We start from the raw sequence: 21,176 nt of genomic DNA on the forward strand, positions 1-21,176 counted from the left end.
TTCCATCATAAATTAATTGAGCAAACTGAAAGCTGTGTCCTTAAAGTGTTAACTGTGAAAAACTAAGAATGCACTGAGATAATAGGTGGCCTTCAAGGGCTTAGAAATTAGCATATGAGGGTACCGAGGTTTAGCTTTTAACAAAGAATACCAAGAGAACAAAGCAAATCTGATGATAAAAGTAAATTGGAAAGTGGTTTAAATATTACATGCTCTATCTGAATCATGAAAGTTTAATTTTGACTAGACTGACCCCTTCAAATAGCACACCTCAAATAGCCTTGTATGGGTCAAATGAAGTCTTCATTGATACATTATACACCACTGCCAACTCTCTAAGCAGGAATGGTGTTTGAAAACCACATAGTATATGTGAGTATGCTGCTAAAACAGTAAGTATATTGCAAAAATGTTTCTATTTAAAACAAACTCATTCATGCACATTTCAATTTAGACCTTTCTAACCCATAAAGAAATCAAATTACATTTGTATGGGTTCCCCAAGAGCTTCCAGTGTATCACATCATGTCTCTTTGTATTTATAAACGTAAAAACATTAATGTCAAAAAACAAAATCGGGCAGACTTGCTGGGCCTATGGCTTTTCTTATCTGCCGTCAATATCCATGTTTAAAAAAAAAATAAAAAACACATAAAGTTAGGCAACTGCTGCACAGTAAATAGACTAGTAGGTGTCATTATTGATCTTTCATATCAAGTTTAAAACAAATGTCTACACTTCCTTTGGACAAGTATTTTCAGTATTAAAACATGGCATGAAATACAATTAAAAAAGTGTGCGTCTTATTCTTAAATAAGTTTATTTTCTCATCTTTATTTATTTTACAATGCTCTTAAACAGGGTTTGTGAACTTTTTTTTTGGAGAGCACGTGCCCAAATGGAGATGATTATCTGATTATCTACAAAACTATAGCGCTAGTGGAGGGCAGTATGGTGACAGCACACGGGCAGCACAGTTTCCCGAGTGCTAAACTTGCATGCCAAGATTAGCTATATAATATAATTGTCGCATGCCAACGTTTGCAATGTTTTTTTTACATTTTTATCTACTATACATGTTCTTGCATGCCAAGATTTTCTACATTATTTTCTTTTTGAATGCCAAGAATTGTCACATTTTTTTACATTTCTGCCTCTACTAGAGACTTTTTAAGTTATATCTCCAGCATCAGGTTATTTTTTATTCCCTACGAGCCATTCAATTGTGTGCGTGTGTATACATACAAAATATATACCTACACACACCTAACAACACGTGTGATGGTAAACTCTTCCCTTTTTAAAATCAAATCCGGAATGTTAGCAATATTTTAGATGGAGTTTAATTGATCAGATGTAATGAAGTTGAGCTTTAACTTACTTTTTAATATAGATATGAAATTTAAATTAATTGCGCTCCACCGCCCACTTCAAAAGTTAATTGTTTTTTGAGCTAAAGGTTTGACTTGTTCTCCAATCAATGTTGTCCCCACATGGCACCTTTTGTTGTAGCTATAGTGCTGATTGGACAACAATTGAAACCATTAGCTCAGAAAAATAGACTTTTGAAGTGAGCGCCAGAGCGCGGGTTATTAGAATTTCAAATCTACATTAAAAAGTTACTTATAGTGCATCTTTATTACAAATGATACATTAAACTCCATCTAAAATATCACTAACATTCCAGATCTGTTTTTAAAAAGGGGAGAGTTTACTATCACTTTAAGCTCTGCAAAATTCCACTATTTATTTTCTTACAATAATAATTCCATATACAAATAAAACTGGGACGGATTACAAAATTACTTTAGTGAGCACTATAAAGTCTCATAAGCAAATGCTTTCACATGAATATTTTTTTAGACATGGAAAACATCTCCCAATTAGGTATAGAGCTTACAAGGGGGTGAATTCTATTTAAACATATATCTGAAATACTAGTCTGGGAAAGGGTTATTTTTACTATTGTCCCTCGGTTCCCTATACATACTGGGAACGGATCCAAAAGGCATGGCTGTAGATTGTAGGCTACAAAATGATCTGCACACTTCAACATCTGTCAGTGCTGAAAGGATAATTTACCTGGTCTCTCAGCATCCATTGAGGTGTTGACCTGGCCCTTTAAGAGATTTATAACTAATTTATTTATTTTTCCCTCCCCACCTTTGGACAAATGGTTCAGGCTACAGCTGGCCTGTTGGTCCTACATAGAATCCTGTGTACAGCACTAGGCAGAAGAGGGAGGGGGAGTGGGGAGGGAGTAATGGATGGATGGAAGCTGGTGAGGAGGGGGAGAGAAAAAAAGGGGCTTGCTTTAACCCATTCATGTGCAACGAGAGTAAACATGACATTATTTTTATTCTGGGATGTTAGTTTTTCTTAAGCACAGGATCCATGACAGAGAAGCTTACAGTGTGGCTAGTTAGTGATAGCTGAGTGAGCCTTATATAAACACAACACAAGGCGCTCAGTGACAGGAGGTTATAGTGACCCAGTGAGATGCCATCTCTCCCCGCTCGGCATAACCATAGCAACCATTCTCTGCACTCGATATGCAAGCTAGCCTTAAAAGAAAGGGAACAAGGAGGAAAACATTCCCCAATACTCGTGCTCTGAGCTACTTATTCAAACTAGCTTTAACCATTTCGCAGCCTGAGGCATCAAGAAGTTTACTGGATACATAACTAAGACTAGAAGCTATTACCAGTAAGCAGTGCAATGGTTAATGATTACATTATACACCTCAAAACAACTTGTCCCAATGTAATTTATACAAACAGTTGTATGAAAACAGCAATATTGTTCCTAATTATCTGAATCAACAGATACTGAGAAAAACCTCTAAAGGTTGTGTGACAGAGGGCTTCCAGGAGTGAAAAGGTTAATGAGTTCCTCATCGGCAAATCCCTGTACAGAATATCCAGACACCCACCTGATTCCTGGGAGAGAATTGCAAGGTACAGTAGCGTCCTCTGCTTAGGGCCTTGGCCAGTGGGAGCGGATCCCTGGCAGACTGCAGCTAGCACAGATCTTACTGCACTCCAGAGAGCCAGCTCACGGTTACATCCCTGCAGCTCTCAAGTGTGACCTAGTTAGCACAGAATTCCTGTGGGTGTTGCTAAATCCTCCAGGTAACTCAACGTGTTTTTCAGTCTCATTTGTAAACACCTTTTTTTTTTTTTAAATCAATTCTTGTTAACAAATAAACAAGGAAATTAGACCCAGAGTAAAGACCCCGGTTTACCAAAAACCCTATGAACAAATCAGAGTAAAATGAACCTTAAAGGGACATAAAACAAGTTGGGATAGAGGCAAAATATAATATGCACTTTAATTACTTTACCTGCAAATTTATACTGCAGTGCCTAGCCATTAACCCTTTCTTTTTAGTTTCTGAATTGTAAAGCTCTAACTCCCCCCACACATTTTCTTCTATGGCTGTATCTAAATCTATTGTTGTTTTAGTACATTGCAAAAGTGCATAGGGATTATCTGCTGGAGCTGCCTAGAAGCTGTGAACTCATGGAAATACAATGTCTATGTCTAAACACTGGTAAGGGGGGTGGAGTTGGCTTCTCCAGGCAGCATAGCTATGTAATTTATTTTGCTTATTTTTGAAAAATATTTTAAAAAATACTTGCCAGCAATTTTTAAACATTTTTTTAAGCAAGCTATTTGAAATTAATTAGCCCTTGTAGGATATGCACAGATCTCAATCTGTTTTATGTCCCTTTAAATACAGTATAGAATTGCATAATCAACAAATGCTTATGGAAAGGCAATGCAGCATCATTTTCAAATGAGAATATTTTTTTTTCTGAAAATTTACTTCAATTTTCCCAGTCCCCTGTATCATGTGACAACCATCAGCCAATAACAAAATGCTTCTACATATATATATATATATATATATATATATATATATATATATATATATATATATATATATATATATATATAGTGTGAATTCATGCACATGCTCAGTAGACGTCGGGGGCTCAGATAGCGTTCATATAAAAAAAAACAGAATTTATGCTTACCTGATAAATTATTTTCTCCAACGGTGTGTCCGGTCCACGGCGTCATCCATAACTTGTGGGAATATTCTCTTCCCGAACAGGAAATGGCAAAGAGCACAGCAAAAGCTGTCCATATAGTCCCTCCTAGGCTCCGCCCACCCCAGTCATTCGACTGACGGACAGGAGAAAAAAAGGAGAAACCATAGGGTGCCGTGGTGACTGTAGTTAAAGAAAGAAATCCATCAAACCTGATTAAAAAACCAGGGCGGGCCGTGGACCGGACACACCGTTGGAGAAAGTAATTTATCAGGTAAGCATAAATTCTGTTTTCTCCAACATTGGTGTGTCCGGTCCACGGCGTCATCCATAACTTGTGGGAACCAATACCAAAGCTTTAGGACATGGATGAAGGGAGGGAGCCAATCAGGTTACCTAAACAGAAGGCACCACGGCTTGCAAAACCTTTCTCCCAAAAATAGCCTCCGAAGAAGTAAAAGTATCAAATTTGTAGAATTTGGCAAAAGTGTGCAGGGAAGACCAAGTCGCTGCCTTACATATCTGATCAACAGAAACCTCGTTCTTGAAGGCCCATGTGGAAGCCACAGCCCTAGTAGAGTGAGCTGTGATTCGTTCGGGAGGCTGCCGTCCGGCAGTCTCGTAAGCCAATCGGATGATGCTTTTCAGCCAAAAGGAAAGAGAGGTAGCAGTAGCTTTTTGACCTCTCCTCTTGCCAGAATAAACGACAAACAGAGAAGACGTTTGTCTGAAATCCTTTGTTGCTTCTAAATAGAACTTTAAAGCACGTACTACATCTAAATTATGTAACAAACGTTCCTTCTTTGAAACTGGATTCGGACACAAAGAAGGCACAACTATTTCCTGGTTAATATTCTTGTTGGAAACAACCTTTGGAAGGAAACCAGGTTTAGTACGCAAAACAACCTTATCTGAATGGAACACCAGATAGGGCGGATTACACTGCAGAGCAGATAACTCAGAAACTCTTCTAGCAGAAGAAATAGCAACCAAAAACAGAACTTTCCAAGATAACATTTTGATATCTATGGAATGTAGAGGTTCAAATGGAACCCCTTGAAGAACTGAAAGAACTAAATTCAGACTCCAGGGAGGAGTCAAAGGTCTGTAAACAGGCTTGATCCTGACCAAAGCCTGAACAAAAGCTTGAACATCTGGCACAGCTGCCAGTCGTTTGTGTAACAAGAAAGATAAAGCAGAAATCTGTCCTTTTAGAGAACTCGCTGATAATCCCTTATCCAAACCTTCTTGGAGAAAGAAAAAGGATCCTAGGAATTTTAAACTTACTCCATGAGAATCCCTTGGATTCACACCAACAGATAAATCTTTTCCATATTTTATGGTAAATTTTTCTAGTTACAGGTTTTCTGGCTTGTACCAGAGTATCTATCACAGAATCCGAAAACCCACGCTTAGATAAAATCAAGCGTTCAATTTCCAAGCCGTCAGCTGGAGAGAAACTAGATTTGGATGTTCGAATGGACCCTGTACTAGAAGATCCTGTCTCAAATGTAGCTTCCATGGTGGAGCCGATGACATATTCACCAGGTCTGCATACCAAGTCCTGCGTGGCCACGCAGGAGCTATCAAAATCACTGAGGCCCTCTCCTGTTTGATCCTGGCTACCAGCCTGGGAATGAGAGGAAACGGTGGAAACACATAAGCTAGGTTGAAGGTCCAAGGAGCTACTAATGCATCCGCTAGAGTCGCCTTGGGATCCCTGGATCTGGACCCGTAGCAAGGAACCTTGAAGTTCTGACAAGACGCCATCAGATCCATGTCTGGAATGCCCCATAATTGGGTCAACTGGGCAAAAATCTCCGGGTGGAGTTCCCACTCCCCCGGATGGAATGTCTGACGACTCAGGTAATCCGCCTCCCAGTTTTCCACTCCTGGGATGTGGGTCGCAGATAGGTGGCAGGAGTGATCCTCCTCCCATTTTATGATTTTGGTCACTTCTGTCATCGCCAGGGAACTCCTTGTTCCCCCCTGATGGTTGATGTAAGCAACAGTCGTCATGTTGTCTGATTGGAATCTTATGAATCTGGCCTTTGCTAGTTGAGGCCAAGCCCTGAGAGTATTGAATATCGCTCTCAGTTCCAGAATGTTTATCGGGAGAAGAGACTCTTCCCGAGACCATAGACCCTGAACTTTCAGGGAGTCCAAGACCGCGCCCCAGCCCACTAGACTGGCGTCGGTCGTGACGATGACCCACTCTGGTCTGCGGAAGCTCATTCCCTGGGACAGGTGATCCTGGGTTAGCCACCAACGGAGTGAGTCTCTGGTCTTCTGATCTACTTGAATCACTGGAGACAAGTCTGTATAGTCCCCATTCCACTGTTTCAGCATGCACAGTTGTAATGGTCTTAGATGAATTCGCGCAAAAGGAACGAAGTCCATTGCTGCAACCATCAACCCTACTACTTCCATGCACTGAGCTATGGAAGGTCATGGAACAGAGTGAAGAACTTGACAAGCGTTTAGAAGTTTTGACTTTCTGACATCTGTCAGGAAAATCTTCATTTCTAAAGAATCTATTATTGTCCCCAAGAAAGGAACTCTTGTCGACGGAGACAGGGAACTTTTTTCTATGTTCACCTTCCACCCGTGAGATCTGAGAAAGGCCAGAACGATGTCTGTTTGAGCCTTTGCCTTTGAAAGAGACGACGCTTGTATCAGAATGTCGTCCAAGTAAGGTGCCACTGCAATGCCCCTTGGTCTTAGAACCGCTAGAAGGGACCCGAGCACCTTTGTGAAAATCCTTGGAGCAGTGGCTAGCCCGAATGGGAGAGCCACAAACTGGTAATGTTTGTCCAGAAAGGCGAACCTTAGGAACTGATGATAATCTTTGTGGATAGGAATATGTAGATACGCATCCTTTAGATCCACGGTAGTCATAAATTGACCCTCCTGGATTGTAGGTAAAATCGTTCGAATAGTTTCCATTTTGAACGATGGCACTGAGAAATTTGTTTAGAATCTTTAAATCCAGAATTGGTCTGAAGGTTCCCTCTTTTTTGGGAACTACAAACAGATTTGAGTAAAACCCCAGTCCTTGTTCCACAGTTGGAACTGGGTGTATCACTCCCATTTTTAACAGGTCTTCTACACAATGTAAGAATGCCTGTCTCTTTATTTGGTTTGAAGATAAGTGAGACATGTGGAACCTTCCCCTTGGGGGGTAGTTCCTTGAATTCCAGAAGATAACCCTGAGAAACTATTTCTAGTGCCCAGGGATCCTGAACATCTCTTGCCCAAGCCTGAGCGAAGAGAGAGAGTCTGCCCCCTACTAGATCCGGTCCCGGATCGGGGGCTACTCCTTCATGCTGTTTTGGTAGCAGCAGCAGGCTTCTTGGCCTGCTTACCCTTGTTCCAGCCTTGCATTGGTTTCCAAGCTGGTTTGGTTCACGAAGCATTACCCTCTTGTCTAGAGGCTGCAGAGTTGGAGGCCGGTCCGTTCCTGAAATTGCAAAAGGAACGAAAATTAGACTTATTCTTGGCCTTGAAAGGCCTATCTTGTGGGAGGGCATGGCCCTTACCCCCAGTGATGTCTGAGATAATCTCTTTCAATTCTGGCCCAAAAAGGGTTTTACCCTTGAAACGGATATTAAGCAATTTTGCCTTGGAAGATACATCCGCTGACCAAGACTTTAGCCAGAGCGCTCTGCGCGCCATAATTGCAAACCCTGAATTTGTTGCCGCTAATCTAGCTAACTGCAAAGCGGCATCTAAAATAAAGGAATTAGCTAACTTAAGTGCGTGAATTCTGTCCATAACCTCCTCATACGGAGTCTCTCTACTGAGCGACTTTTCTAGTTCCTCGAACCAGAACCACGCTGCTGTAGTGACAGGAATAATGCACGAAATAGGTTGCAGGAGGTAACCTTGCTGTACAAAAATCTTTTTAAGCAAACCCTCCAATTTTTTATCCATAGGATCTTTGAAAGCACAATTATCCTCGATAGGAATAGTAGTGCGCTTGGCTAGTGTAGAAACTGCCCCCTCGACCTTAGGGACTGTCTGCCATAAGTCCTTTCTGGGGTCGACCATAGGAAATAATTTCTTAAATATAGGAGGGGGGACAAAAGGTATGCCGGGCTTCTCCCACTCCTTATTCACTATGTCCGCCACCCGCTTGGGTATAGGAAAAGCGTCGGGGTGCACCGGAACCTCTAGGAATTTGTCCATCTTGCACAATTTTTCTGGAATGACCAGGTTGTCACAATCATCCAGAGTAGATAACACCTCCTTAAGCAGTGCGCGGAGATGCTCTAATTTAAATTTAAATGTCACAACATCAGGTTCTGCCTGTTGAGAAATTCTACCTGAATCAGAATTTTCCCCCTCTGACAAAACCTCCCTCATGGCCACTTCAGATTGGTGTGAGGGTATGACAGAGCAATTATCATCAGCGCCCTCCTGCTCTACAGTGTTTAAAACAGAGCAATCGCGCTTTCTCTGAAATGCAGGCATCTTGGATAAAATATTTGCTATGGAGTTATCCATTACTGCCGTCAATTGTTGCATAGTAACAAGCATTGGCGCGCTAGAAGTACTAGGGGTCTCCTGCATGGGCAAAACTGGTGTAGACACAGAAGGAGATGATGTAGAACTATGTCTACTCCCTTCATCTGATGAATCATCTTGGGCAACTTTACTATCTGTGGCAGTACTGTCCTTACTTTGTTTGGACGCTATGGCACAATTATCACACATATTTGAAGGGGGAGACACATTGGCTTCCATACATACAGAACATAGTCTATCTGAAGGCACAGACATGTTAAACAGGCTTAAACTTGTCAATAAAGTACAAAAACCGTTTTAAAACAAAACCGTTACTGTCTCTTTAAATTTTAAACAGGGCACACTTTTTTACTGAATATGTGAAAAACTATGAAGGAATTGTTCAATTTTAACCACAGTGTCTTAAAGCATTCAAAGCATTGCACCCCAAATTTCAGACCTTTAACCCTTAAAATGAGGAAACCGGAGCAGTTTACAGTTTTAACCCCTCTACAGTCCCAGCTCCAGCCTTTGCTGCGACTTTACCAAACCCAGGGGGGTATACGATACCAAATGGAGCCTTCTAGGAACTTTTTCAACTACTTCCAGACCCACACACATGCAGCTGCATGTACTGCTCTCAAAAGTAACTGCGCAGTAATGGCACGAAAATGAGGCTCTGCCTACTACAGAGAAGGCCCTTCCTGACTGGGAAGGTGTCTAAACCAGTGCCTGACGTAAAAAAACGTTCCCCAAAGATATAAAGTGTGAATTTCAACATCAAACTGTATAAAATGCCCAAATAAAGCAATCGATCTAGCCCATAAAAGTGTCTACCAGTTTTATAGCCCATATTAAGCCCTTTATTATATTATATAAGAAAATGGCTTACCGGTCCCCATGAGGGGAAAATGACAGCCTTCCAGCATTACACAGTCTTGTTAGAAATATGGCTAGTCATACCTTAAGTAGAAAAGTCTGCCAACTGTTCCCCCCAACTGAAGTTATCTCATCTCAACAGTCCTGTGTGGGAACAGAAAACGATTTTAGTTACTGCTGCTAAAATCATACTCCTCTCACAAACAGAACTCTTCATCCTTTTCTGTTTCAGAGTAAATAGTACATACCAGCACTATTTTAAAATGACAAACTCTTGATAGTAGAATAAAAAACTACAACTAAACACCACATACTCTTCACCCTCTCCGTGGAGATGCTGCTTGTTCAGCGGCAAAGAGAATGACTGGGGTGGGCGGAGCCTAGGTGGGACTATATGGACAGCTTTTGCTGTGCTCTTTGCCATTTCCTGTTGGGGAAGAGAATATTCCCACAAGTTATGGATGATGCCGTGGACCGGACACACCAATGTTGGAGAAATTGTGTACAATTTGATAATGGAAGGTAACTTAGATTTTTTTTTAATTGCATGCTTTGTCTGAGTCATGAAAGTTTCATTTAGACGTTAATGTCCTTTGAAAACTCTTAGACGCTCAAAAACGTTCCATTCAATGCTGTCCATTTTTAAAGCACCAACCACAACCAGGTAATAAATCCAAGTAGCTCATGTATACAAAATAATTCTAAAAAACTGAAGAACACAAGTACAATCGAGATTAGCCAGCTAAAAATTACAAAACCTTATGCACAAAAAAAAGATAAAATAAAAAATACAAACATTCTAAAGAAGAAAAACTGGAATGTTATATTATAATTGTAAATGATAATCAAGCAGATCTAGTGTTTTAAGAACCTTAAAGGGACTATAAAACTACTTGTGCAAACACTGTTCTTTGTTCCACACTGCCTTGAGAGGTCGAAAAGCAAGTTCTGCCACAAAGTGCTGCAAATGACCTAAACCAGCTATTTGATTTGCAAGTAATATAATTTGCTCTCTCTAGGGAGCGGGGGGGGGGGGGGACGACAAAACACAATTTTACACAAAATGAAGAGGTGTTTAATGTTTTTTAAAGGGACATAATACTCATATGCTAAATCACTTGAAACTGATGCAGTATAACTGTATAAAGCTGACAGGAAAATATCACCTCAGCATCTCTATGTAAAAAAGGAAGATATTTTACCTCACAATCTCCTCAGCTCAACAGAGTGAGTTCTGTGTAAAAAGTTATACTCAGCTGCTCCCAGCTGCAGGTAAAAAAAAAATAAAAAATGAAGAAATGAACAGTAGCCAATTAGCATCAGCAGTGCTGAGGTCATGAACTCTTACTGTGATCTCATGAGATTTGACTTAACTCTCATGAGATTTCATAGTAAGCTTCCTTTACCTGATTGGTGAAATAATATGAGAGTTCACGAGGCTCATCCCCTAAGCTGTCCTAGGACAGACACACTAAATGCTGCTTAGAAATCCTTTACAATGGGATGTGGCTACTGAGGAACTTTTGAGGTAAAATATCTTTCTTTTTTACATAGAGATGTTCAGGAGATATTTTCTAGCCAGCTTTTTACAGCTATACTGCATCACTTTCAAGTGTTTAAACATTTGGGTATTATGGCCCTTTAAACAAGTTTATTGGCTTGTAACATTTAATGAATTGAAAACAGTCGTTTCATAATTACTTTGCACAAACAAAAATAACATTTATTAGTAAAAAGGAGAGGTTTGTATAGTAGGGTCACATAGATAGTAACATTTTTAAACTCAGACCCAGTCTATGTATCTGCTACTACTATTATGTAAACACATGACCACAATCTTTTCCAAGTGTTAGAGAAAGTCTTCAAGTACAATTATTTGTTCTTTAAAAATTCTTCTATTATATGTTGCATGATTTAACTTTTGTAATTACTATTTTATTCTCTCTCACCAGTCTACACAAAGATTCAGTTTGTGCTCTAATAAAATATAGCATTGTGACTAAGCAGTGCATATTAATACAGAGAACATCCCAGAAAGTACACAGAACTACACAAATGCAGATAATAAGAAAAGGTCAACTCTAAGGTAGGGGTTAAAGGTGCATTAAACACCTTGCAATTGCAAGTCATTTCTGTTGTGGTGCTATAGAATAACATATTGGCCACGTCTAAACATTTTTAAAACAAATTAACATCCTTTTAACTGTAATTTTTACCAATAGCAAAACTGCACCCATCATTTGCCTATTTGTGCGTTAGTCCACAGACAACAAGGCTAACTACTACCAAAATGAGTATAAAATGCATTGTTATGTAGTTGTTATTTGAAAAAGCCAATTAGAAAATGTTCAATTTTCAGAGCTAAATTACATAAAAAGGGGGCCAAATAAATAACAAAAATATATTGCAAGGTTGTTTCATTATGTATAATTAAACACTTTATGTAAAATTCTCGTTTATTAGTATTTTTACCAATTTATTTCAAAATCGGGAACCAGACTCACAATTATTCTATGAAAAACAGCACCCCTATTCCAACATAAAGTAAAAAAACTATTCTGATAAGAACATAAAGGACCATCCAATTTGCACAATATATATTAGGCCATGTGCATAATCACTTACATGAATTTAACATTTGTACTATAACTTCATTTAAAGGGACAGTCAAGTGCAAAATGGACTTATGATTCAAATAGGGCATGCAATTTTAAACAACTTTCCAATTACTTTCATCACCAATTTTGCTTTGTTCTCTTGGTATTCTTAGTTGAAAGCTAAACCTAGGTAGGCTTATATGCCAATTTCTTAGACCTTTAAGGCCGCCTCTAATCTGAATGCATTTTGCCAGTTTTTCACCACTAAAGGGCATTAGTTCATGTGTGTCACATAGATGACATTGAGCTCACGCACGTGAAGTTACCTAGGAGTCAGCACTGATTGGCTAAAATGCAAGTGTGTCAAAAGAACTGAAATAAGGGGGCAGTTTGCAGAGGCTTAGATACAAGATAATTACAGAGGTAAAACGTGTATTATAACCGTGTTGGTTATGAAAAACTGGGGAATAGATAATAAAGGGATTATCTATATTTTTAAAAAACAATAATTCTGGTGTTAATTGTCCCCTTAAGGTCAATAACAAATCTCAAGAGAGCTATCTTTTTATAAGTTGTCATTTTAGAGATGTTCACCCATGGGTAACAGTCACAACAATTTTAAATTCCTTTACTTCTATTCAGAAGTATCTTATAAGCATTTGGGATTTGCCAATGTACCCTTCTAGTTACAAAGGGACATTATACACTCATTTTTTCTTTGCATAAATGTTTTGTAGATGATCTATTTATAAAGCCCATAAAGTTTTTTTTTTTTTTTTTAAATGTATAGTTTTGCTTATTTTTAAATAACATTGCTCTGATTTTCAGACTCCTAACCAAGCCCCAAAGTTTTATGAGAATACTGATGTATACCTACTCAAGCTTACTCCTGTTTGTGTAAAGGGTCTTTTCATATGCAAAAGAAGGGGGAGGGGGGGTAGTGTTATTTCCCACTTGCAGTGGGCTTTCCAGCTACCTTTTCAACAGAGCTAAACTGAGAGCTTCTAAATAAGTTTTTAAACAGTTTTATACTGGATTTTTATATCAGTATCTGTGCATCTTATTCTTTATAGTAGTGTCTATTACATGCAGTTAGATGAAAATGAGTGTATACTGTCCCTTTACAAGTCACAACCTTCAGTGCACACTAATAAAAAAAAAGCTATACAATGCTGAGGAAGAACAGTTTAAAACGTTGTTTGTTATTCTGCGTACCTCATACTTTCCAATAGTCACAGATTTTGTGGGATAATCCCAAATTCTTAGCTTAGTCTCACATTCTCATATAAAAACACATTTTGCATGGCCATTTGTTTGCCAATTACAGTCATGTGGCCAGAATATCAAAGATAGAATTCTTGACTTTATGGGAATCCCAGTGCAAGGAAGTTGCTTTTCCTGCTTAAAGGGACATATTCAGATAGAGCATGCAATTTTAAGCCACTTTCTAATTTACTCCTATTATGAATTTTTCTTCATTCTCTTGCTATCTTTATTTGAAAAAGAAAGCATCTAAGCTAAGGAGCGAGACAATTTTTGCTTCAGACCCTGGACAGCATTTGTTTATTGGTGGGTGAATTTATCCACCAATCAGCAAGAAGAACCGAGGTTGTTCCCTAAAAATGGGCCGGCTTCTAAACTTACATTCTTGCTTTTCAAATAAAGATACCAAGAGAATGAATAACATTTTATAATAGGAGTAAATTAGAAAGTTGCTTAAAATTGCATGCTCTTTCTGAATCACAAAATATTTTTTTTGGGTTCAGTGTCCCTTTAAATATTATGAAGCTAGGATATTGCATTTGGGGTGAAACGCACAACACAAAACATTTTTTTTTAAATATATCCCAGCAAAAGCCAAACCTACTCAAATCCTGCCCCTGCTTTATACCCAGATAACTTGGCAATTAGGCTTCCAAATAACCGGAAACATAATGTATTGTAGAATGCAGAACATACAAATTGTTTATATGCTAAACCTCTACGCCAGTGATTCTCAGGTGTTAAAGTGCTTTGGGACATAACAGCCCTCAGCTAACGGTGTCACAGAGAATGAAGGCCAAGTGTGAAAATATCTAAAATTGGTCAAATTACCTTTGAGTATGAACTGAATCTCAAAAGGTACTTATTAATCCCCATTATTTAAAATGATCTATATTTGTTTCTGAGGAGTGTTACAGGGAAAAGAAAGTGTGCTGTACACATTTGTAAAGTAAGCTTTCTGTGTCACAACGCAAAAAGCGTAACAAAGCGAAACAATACTACAGTCACACAACAACATAAAAAACTTTCCTTTAAGTTGGGCTTAGTACATACCAGAGGGAATTTTTAATTAACACACAAAATCAGTATGCAGCTGAAATTTTACGGTTTGTCAGTTTCTGCTTACTACAAATAGCCGATATATAAATACTCTGACATGCTGGGCTAACATACGCCTCCGAGACGCTAATCTGGGGGATATTTTTAGCAAGGTTGCATATAACTCTGGATACATTTATCTCTCTGTAGCAGCATGCAGTTTATAAAGTGGTAACACACTGCTAGCATAATAGCTATATACGTGTCCTTGTAAATTAGAATGTCTAGAGAGTTTAACGCTGCTATCAGATGATTCTTTTCCCGTGTTTTATTCATTTTTGTTTTATTCACCAGTCTCTTAAATGCAAAAAACGAAACAAACAAAACCTTTACTTGCTGAATATACCTGGTAGTTCCACACCCCCATAGTACAGGTATTAGAGAGCTTACCAAAAAAAAAAGTCCCCCACAGTAATTTGGATAACTATAAAAATTGTGTGTGTTGAATAGAAAATATACCATTAAACTTGTCAAGGAAAAAAAAAAAAAAACACAACTGAGCTCATTAGACATTTTATAATCAATATCTAAATTGTACAATTTGTTTCCGGACAATTTTAACAGTTAACCCATTTTTTTCATTATAGGGCCCAATTTATCAATCAAGGGTGGACAGGGGTGTACATATTCGCCCCAGATCTCCAATGGCGGGCAGCAATCGCTGATGGAATTTAAAGGGACATGAAACCCAAATTTTTTCTTTCATGGTTTAGAAAGAGAATGCAATTTTAAACAACTTTCTAATTTACTTCTATTATCTAATTTGCTTCATTCTCTTGATATACTTTTTTAAAGCATATCTAGATAGGCTCGGTAGGTGCAGATTGGTTGCTGCACATAGATGCCTCATGTGATTGGCTCACCCATGTGCATTGCTATTTCATCAATAAAGGATATCTAAAGAAAAAGCAAATTAGATAATATAAGTAAATTGGAATGTAGTTTAAAATTGTATTCTCTACTTGAATCATGAAAAAGTTTTTGGGTTTAGTGTCCCTTTAAGACTGCACACAAGCGTTATTTTGCACTCGCATGCAATCATGCCCCCTACCCACGCAAGCCAATCACCCGCAGGCAGGTGATGTCAAACTTCCCGGTTGGACGAGATTGGGGAGATTGAAATTCTCTACCAAAGAGGTTGAGAAGAGGGAAGGGAAGCAGCGGTCTGATGCCCGCTGCTTGATAAAGCATCATCATAGGGAGGCGAAGGGCTTGATAAATTGAGGCAAAGGGGCCAATTTATCAATGTCTGTCCGACATGATACGGTGCAGCACATCACGTCCGACAGACATTACTGCTTGTGCAATGCCGCCCCCTGCAGATTTGCGGCCAATCAGCAGCTAGCAGGGGGGTCCAATCAGCCCGATTGTATAGGGTCAGGCGGATTGCAGCCCGCAGCCTCAGAGGCAGTGGACCAGTTATCTAAAGACCGCTGCTTCATAACTGCAAGGCTCGCGCGGAAACAGGGGCATCAAGCTCCATTCGGAGCTTGATAATTCGGCCCCTATGTATATTGTACCAGATGTGTGATGAAATAAAGAGAAGCTCAGAGTCTACTACCCAATAAATACATTGATTATAGTCTCTCTATTGGATGTTTAGGAAGAAGCCTATCAGATTTGAAACACAAGCTATGCCACCTTTCTTCCCAAGTGTAGAGGAACTGCATTAACACTCATTTCTCCTGTTAATTATGGGCATAAACCAGGGATAGACAACCAGTACCTCTCAAATGGTAGCATATATGGCCCCTAAGTTATTAAAGCAAGGAGAGGATATGATGTGCAGTATTTGGGTTCAAATTAAGGATTTTGTTTTATGGAGGTAAAATTAAATATTTCCTGTTTCATGGGAGACAATGACAATGGAGTAACTTGCAAATCCAAGGACCTCAGCACAGACATAAACAGAAATACCCCTCGCTTGGGAACTTGCTCTCTGATGCTCTGAATTTTTATTGTAGTTCAATAACAGTTATTGTAAAATAGTTGACTACACTCTATAAACCAGTTCATTGTGTTTTAGGGTGATTTGTTTATTAGCACATTAAACCCTATGAAAATATATTAAACAATTATGAGATTAAAGACAATCTGAACAAAACAGGATTATATCTGTAGGATAATCACATCAATAAAATGACAGAACATATATATGAAGAAACTAAATCGTTACATACAGGGTTACATAAGTGGTTCTTCAAGTTATTCAGTATCAATAGTTTACAATTATAGCACTTCAGCGTCTCTGTAACCCTTCGTCCTCTCTGGTACTGAAGGGGTTAATACAAGTTAAGGAGGTTTTACCTCCCCAGCCAGCATACATTTTACACATCACTGCAGAAGGGCAAGTCTCTGTATTACGTGGCTGAGAGACAAGTAAATCGTGGCTGAGAGATAGTAAAGCAGTGATATGGGTAATCTAGGGCCACAGCCTGACACACCTAACACTTGCCTGTCTCTGTGTGTGCAGGGAAAATGCAGGCAGAAATCATTAAAGTGACAGTGTACTGTAAAACTGTTTTCCTCTTAATGTGTTTCCAACATCTATCTATGTACAGAAACATATCCTTATCTTATCTCTGTGAGCACAAACCCCAAAACAGAGAGAACAATTGAAATGAACAATTTAGTACCCATCTCACCTACCCCTACGGGCTCTTGTTTACATAGATTTTCTGTACCCATTACTGCAGTATTGACATTTTCAGTATAGGTGGTGACTTGCGGTTTCAACAGACAAAAGCAGCTATTTAAAATGACAAAAATAAGGCACATAAGATGTAACTCCAACAGGTAAAATTGTTAATTAGGCACACATTAGAGAATGTTAAAGTGAAGATAAACTTTGATGAATCAGAGCCCTGTTTTTAAAATTATTAAAAACAGGGGCACTTTCATCCATCAAAGATAACATTTCACCATTTTTGGAAAAATACTTACCTTTTATTCTGGAAGCCGATCCAGCACTTCCCCCGCCAATCGCAAGTCTCTTCTTACGTCACCAATGAAGAATCCGGCTTCCTCCAATCACAGCGTGGTCTCAGGCAATGTTTGCTCTGGGGGGGTGACGTTTGACGAGATTTGCAATGGGCGGGGAAGCGCTGGAGCGGCTTCCAGAATAAAAGGTAAGTATTTGTACAAAAACTGAGAAATATAAACTTTGATGAATGAAAGTGCATAAAAGAAGAAAGAGGCAGCCCACTAGGACCCTATGACTAAGTGCCGCACAGCAAGAAACGCGTAAGGACACGACCCCATCTCCTCCATTGTTTTGTGTTTTCTCCAAACCATGCTGGAATAAAGATCCGCTTTTTTTGCAGATTCAAAGTGTGCAGCCTCTTTCTTCTGTTATTCATTGCCGGGATCACTTTGTCCCTTTACGTTGGCTTGCACCTTTCGTTTTACCATATGCTCTCATTGAGCAAAATTCTCAAGTTGTCATAACTGTCGGTGACCGGAGACTGTACTGTGATCCTCGTTGGATTTCCTGGAGCCACGCCTCCTTCCGTTCTACGTCTGCTATCAAGAATGAAAGTGCCCCTGTTTTTAATAGTATTAATAAAAACAGGGCACTGATTCATCAAAGTTTACCTTCACTTTAAAGTGCACTGTCCCTTTAAGTTAGTTATGTAATAATACAGGTTTTATACTTCTCTAAAACGGCTTATAGCACTATTGGCTGCATTAAATGTGATAAATATAGTTGTGGGAGGATCCACACGTTACGCTCTCCCTGTCAACCAATGATTATTGAGTATCTTTATGAAGGGCAGCTTGAGACCCTATGCTTATCGTAAGTTGTATAACCTTATGGAATTTAGTACCTTGCTTGTTACTAATTAGATCCAGAATTTATCAGCAAATCGTAAAATAAAGTGTTAAAGGGACATAAAAGCCAAATGTTTTCTTTCATGATTCAGATAGAATATACAATTTTAATTTTTTCCCCCAATTTACTCCTCATCAAATTGTCTTTGTTTCTTGTTGTCTTTTGCTGAAAAGCAGGAAAGTAAGCTCAGGAGCGTGCACGTGTCTGCAGTAATATATTGCAGCAGTTTTGAAACAATGTTATACTTTAGCAACAACACTAGATGGCAGCACTGTTCCCTGTCATGTAGTACTGCAGAAATGTGCACGCTACCTATCTAGGTATCTCTTCAAAAAAGAATAACATGAGAACAAAGCAAATGTGATAATTGAAGTAAATTGGAAATGTGTTTTAAAAACAACATCTAAATCATGAAAGAAAAAAAAATTGGGTTTCATGTCCCTTTAATTAGCAATGTGCATCACTAATGAAATGGGAGGTAAACACTATCATTTCTGTACAACACCAAAGTAAAACAGGTCTAAAAGCGCCCCACGCGTACTGGGGAAACATGTAAGCGTAAAGGGCGATATCTGGAATAATCTCCAAGCAGAAGGGGTATGAGGTCACTATTTTGAACACAGGCCAAGTGCATTTTATCTGCTATCAAAGTCTCTTTTTCCGTGCGCTCACTATGTTTTTATCACGCTTATGAAACGGCAGCATTCTAAACAAAATAATGTTTTAAATTTATCCTAAAATGAATACTACGGTATTAGTTATGAAGTTTCTACTAATGTTCTCTGGCCAATAAGAACAACTCACACAGAACGATCGGTGGAGAGGGGGACACTTCAGCAAATAAGACAAGAAAATTCTGTTTTCATTTAGGACAGGAATTAAAAATAAATAAATGCATTCTGCAATCCCCTCTTCCCATAAACAAGAACACTGCTTTACAAATAAATAATAACCATAATTATAGCCTTAAAGGGTCAGCAGACATTGATTTTTGATTGGAGAACAAGAGTATCTCAAATTTTAAAACAGAGCTTGTAGAAATGATTTTGTTTAAAAGGGACATTGTCCTCAAAAACGAAACAAAAGAGCAACAGTTGCACATTTTGAAAATACTTTTATCCCTCTTTTAGCATTATTGGTTTTGTACCGTCTGCTGATCCTCATTAGCTGAAAACAGCCTCGGCTTTATTGGTCGAGACGGACACGCCTCTCCAAGTCTGACTAGAAAACACTGATTTATTCAGAAGAGGAATAATAGATATAAAAAAAAAATAAAAAAAAAATCTATATATAAAAAGGAAACACACTTTTAAATGTTCTCATAGACAAAATAAATAAAGTGACATTCTCAATATACTAAATATTTTCAAGAAAGAAAAAGAACAGATCTTGTACTAAAGTATTTTATGTATTTGACTGCTAGAGATGGATATCAGTTGCTACTCTTTTTGGATTTAGGGGTTAACTGGTGTGCAGTTTTGGGATTCAGAGCTTGATGCTACAGTGAGACTTTGACTTCAAACTCTGAAGGGATAATAATGAGTCAATTTGCTTCTCCTGTAAGCAGCTAAGTAGGTGTCCTCATTACAAGCCCCTGAAAGGGAGATGAGTTATTCTCCACCTCCTCCCCTTCCCCCTTATCCCTGGAATTCCTTGAGTCTTTCCATGCAAACAAACAGGCTGGAATGTGCCATTACAACTGGTGAAAGGGGAATGGTGGGAGCCTATGGCTGCAGGTTATAGAATCCCAGGTACTTTATGCAGCATGTATCAGTCTGGGTACACCTCCACTGAACACACAAGTAGTGTAGGAAGCCAGGAGACTTTCTGATGGGAAAGTAATTACCTCGCAGAGATTAATTGGCTGGGTTTGGCTGAGTAGGTTTGAGTCTGCAGCTCTAGGTGTTAGGTTTACACAGGAGTACATCTGCACCCAATTATCCAGACAGCCTCTGTCCCTCCCCAGCCAACCTCCCATCTCTGCACACAGCAAAGCTCTCAAGGGCATTGGGTTAACTCCTCTCACTACCAGATAGGGTAGTAATAAACTGTAAAGATCTAAGGTTGGCACAGGACCTGCACATAAATTATATATTTATGTATCACTTCTATTCAAGCATCAAATGTTTATTTATTGTTAAATGTTTGTATTTTATCTATTGCAAAAGAAAAAGAATGAATTACATCTCTTGCGGGCGTTGCAGTGCTCTTTGCCAGTTTTTTTATTTATGTATATATATGATTCAGATAGAGCATGAAATTTTAAGCAATTTTCTAATTTACTCCTATTATCAAATTTTCTTTATTCTTTTGGTATCTTTATTTGAAATGCAAGAATATAAGTTTAGATGCCGGCCCATTTTTGGTGAACAACCTGGGTTGTCCTTGCTGATTGGTGGATACATTCATCCACCAATCAAAAAGTGCTGTCCAGAGTTCTTAACCAAGAAAAAAAAGCTTAGATGCCTTCTTTTTCAAATAAGGATAGCAAGAGAACGAAGAAAAAATGATAATAGGAGTAAATTAGAAAGTTGCTTAAAATTGCATGCTCTATCTAAATCACAAAAGAAGACATTTGGGTTCAGTGTCCCTTTAAGATAGTCAATCAAATGCTGTGTCATCTGAGCCATTTAATACTAAAGTACGCCCCCAGGGGCTGCTTGTTGACCAAGGAAGAGAATTAAGCACTACAGGCATGTGCACAATGTTTTTGTTTATCTTCAGCAAGATCTTGTGCACATTAGCTGATTTATTATATTCTTTACAATGGAGTTTTTCTTTGTTTTGCTACATATTGAGGCTGATCTTATTGTGCATTTTATTGGGCAGTTTTTCTAATTCAATTTTAACAGGAATTTATTTCTCTTCTTTAACAGGGTAGACTTGCTTAAAGGGACAGTCTAGTCAAAATTAAACTTTCATTTTTCAGATAGGACATGTAATTTA

The 21,176-nt window shown here is 38.6% G+C and overlaps 1 protein-coding gene across 8 annotated transcripts in view; it reads right to left on the bottom strand.

The window, feature by feature from the left end:
* Positions 1-21,176, bottom strand: part of ZMIZ1 (zinc finger MIZ-type containing 1) — a 528,960-nt gene that overhangs the window by 88,137 nt on the left and 419,647 nt on the right. The window contains exon 1 of one of the 8 annotated variants that reach the window (XM_053692116.1): positions 2,933-3,064. The exons of the other annotated variants lie outside the window; for them this stretch is intronic. The gene's annotated coding sequence lies outside the window, so the exon portion shown is untranslated. Of the gene's footprint in view, positions 1-2,932; positions 3,065-21,176 lie in introns of those variants that run through there. 8 annotated transcript variants of the gene reach the window in all.

The sequence above is a fragment of the Bombina bombina genome, chromosome 9 (genome assembly GCF_027579735.1).
Source record: "Bombina bombina isolate aBomBom1 chromosome 9, aBomBom1.pri, whole genome shotgun sequence".
Classification (NCBI taxonomy): Eukaryota; Metazoa; Chordata; class Amphibia; order Anura; family Bombinatoridae; genus Bombina; species Bombina bombina.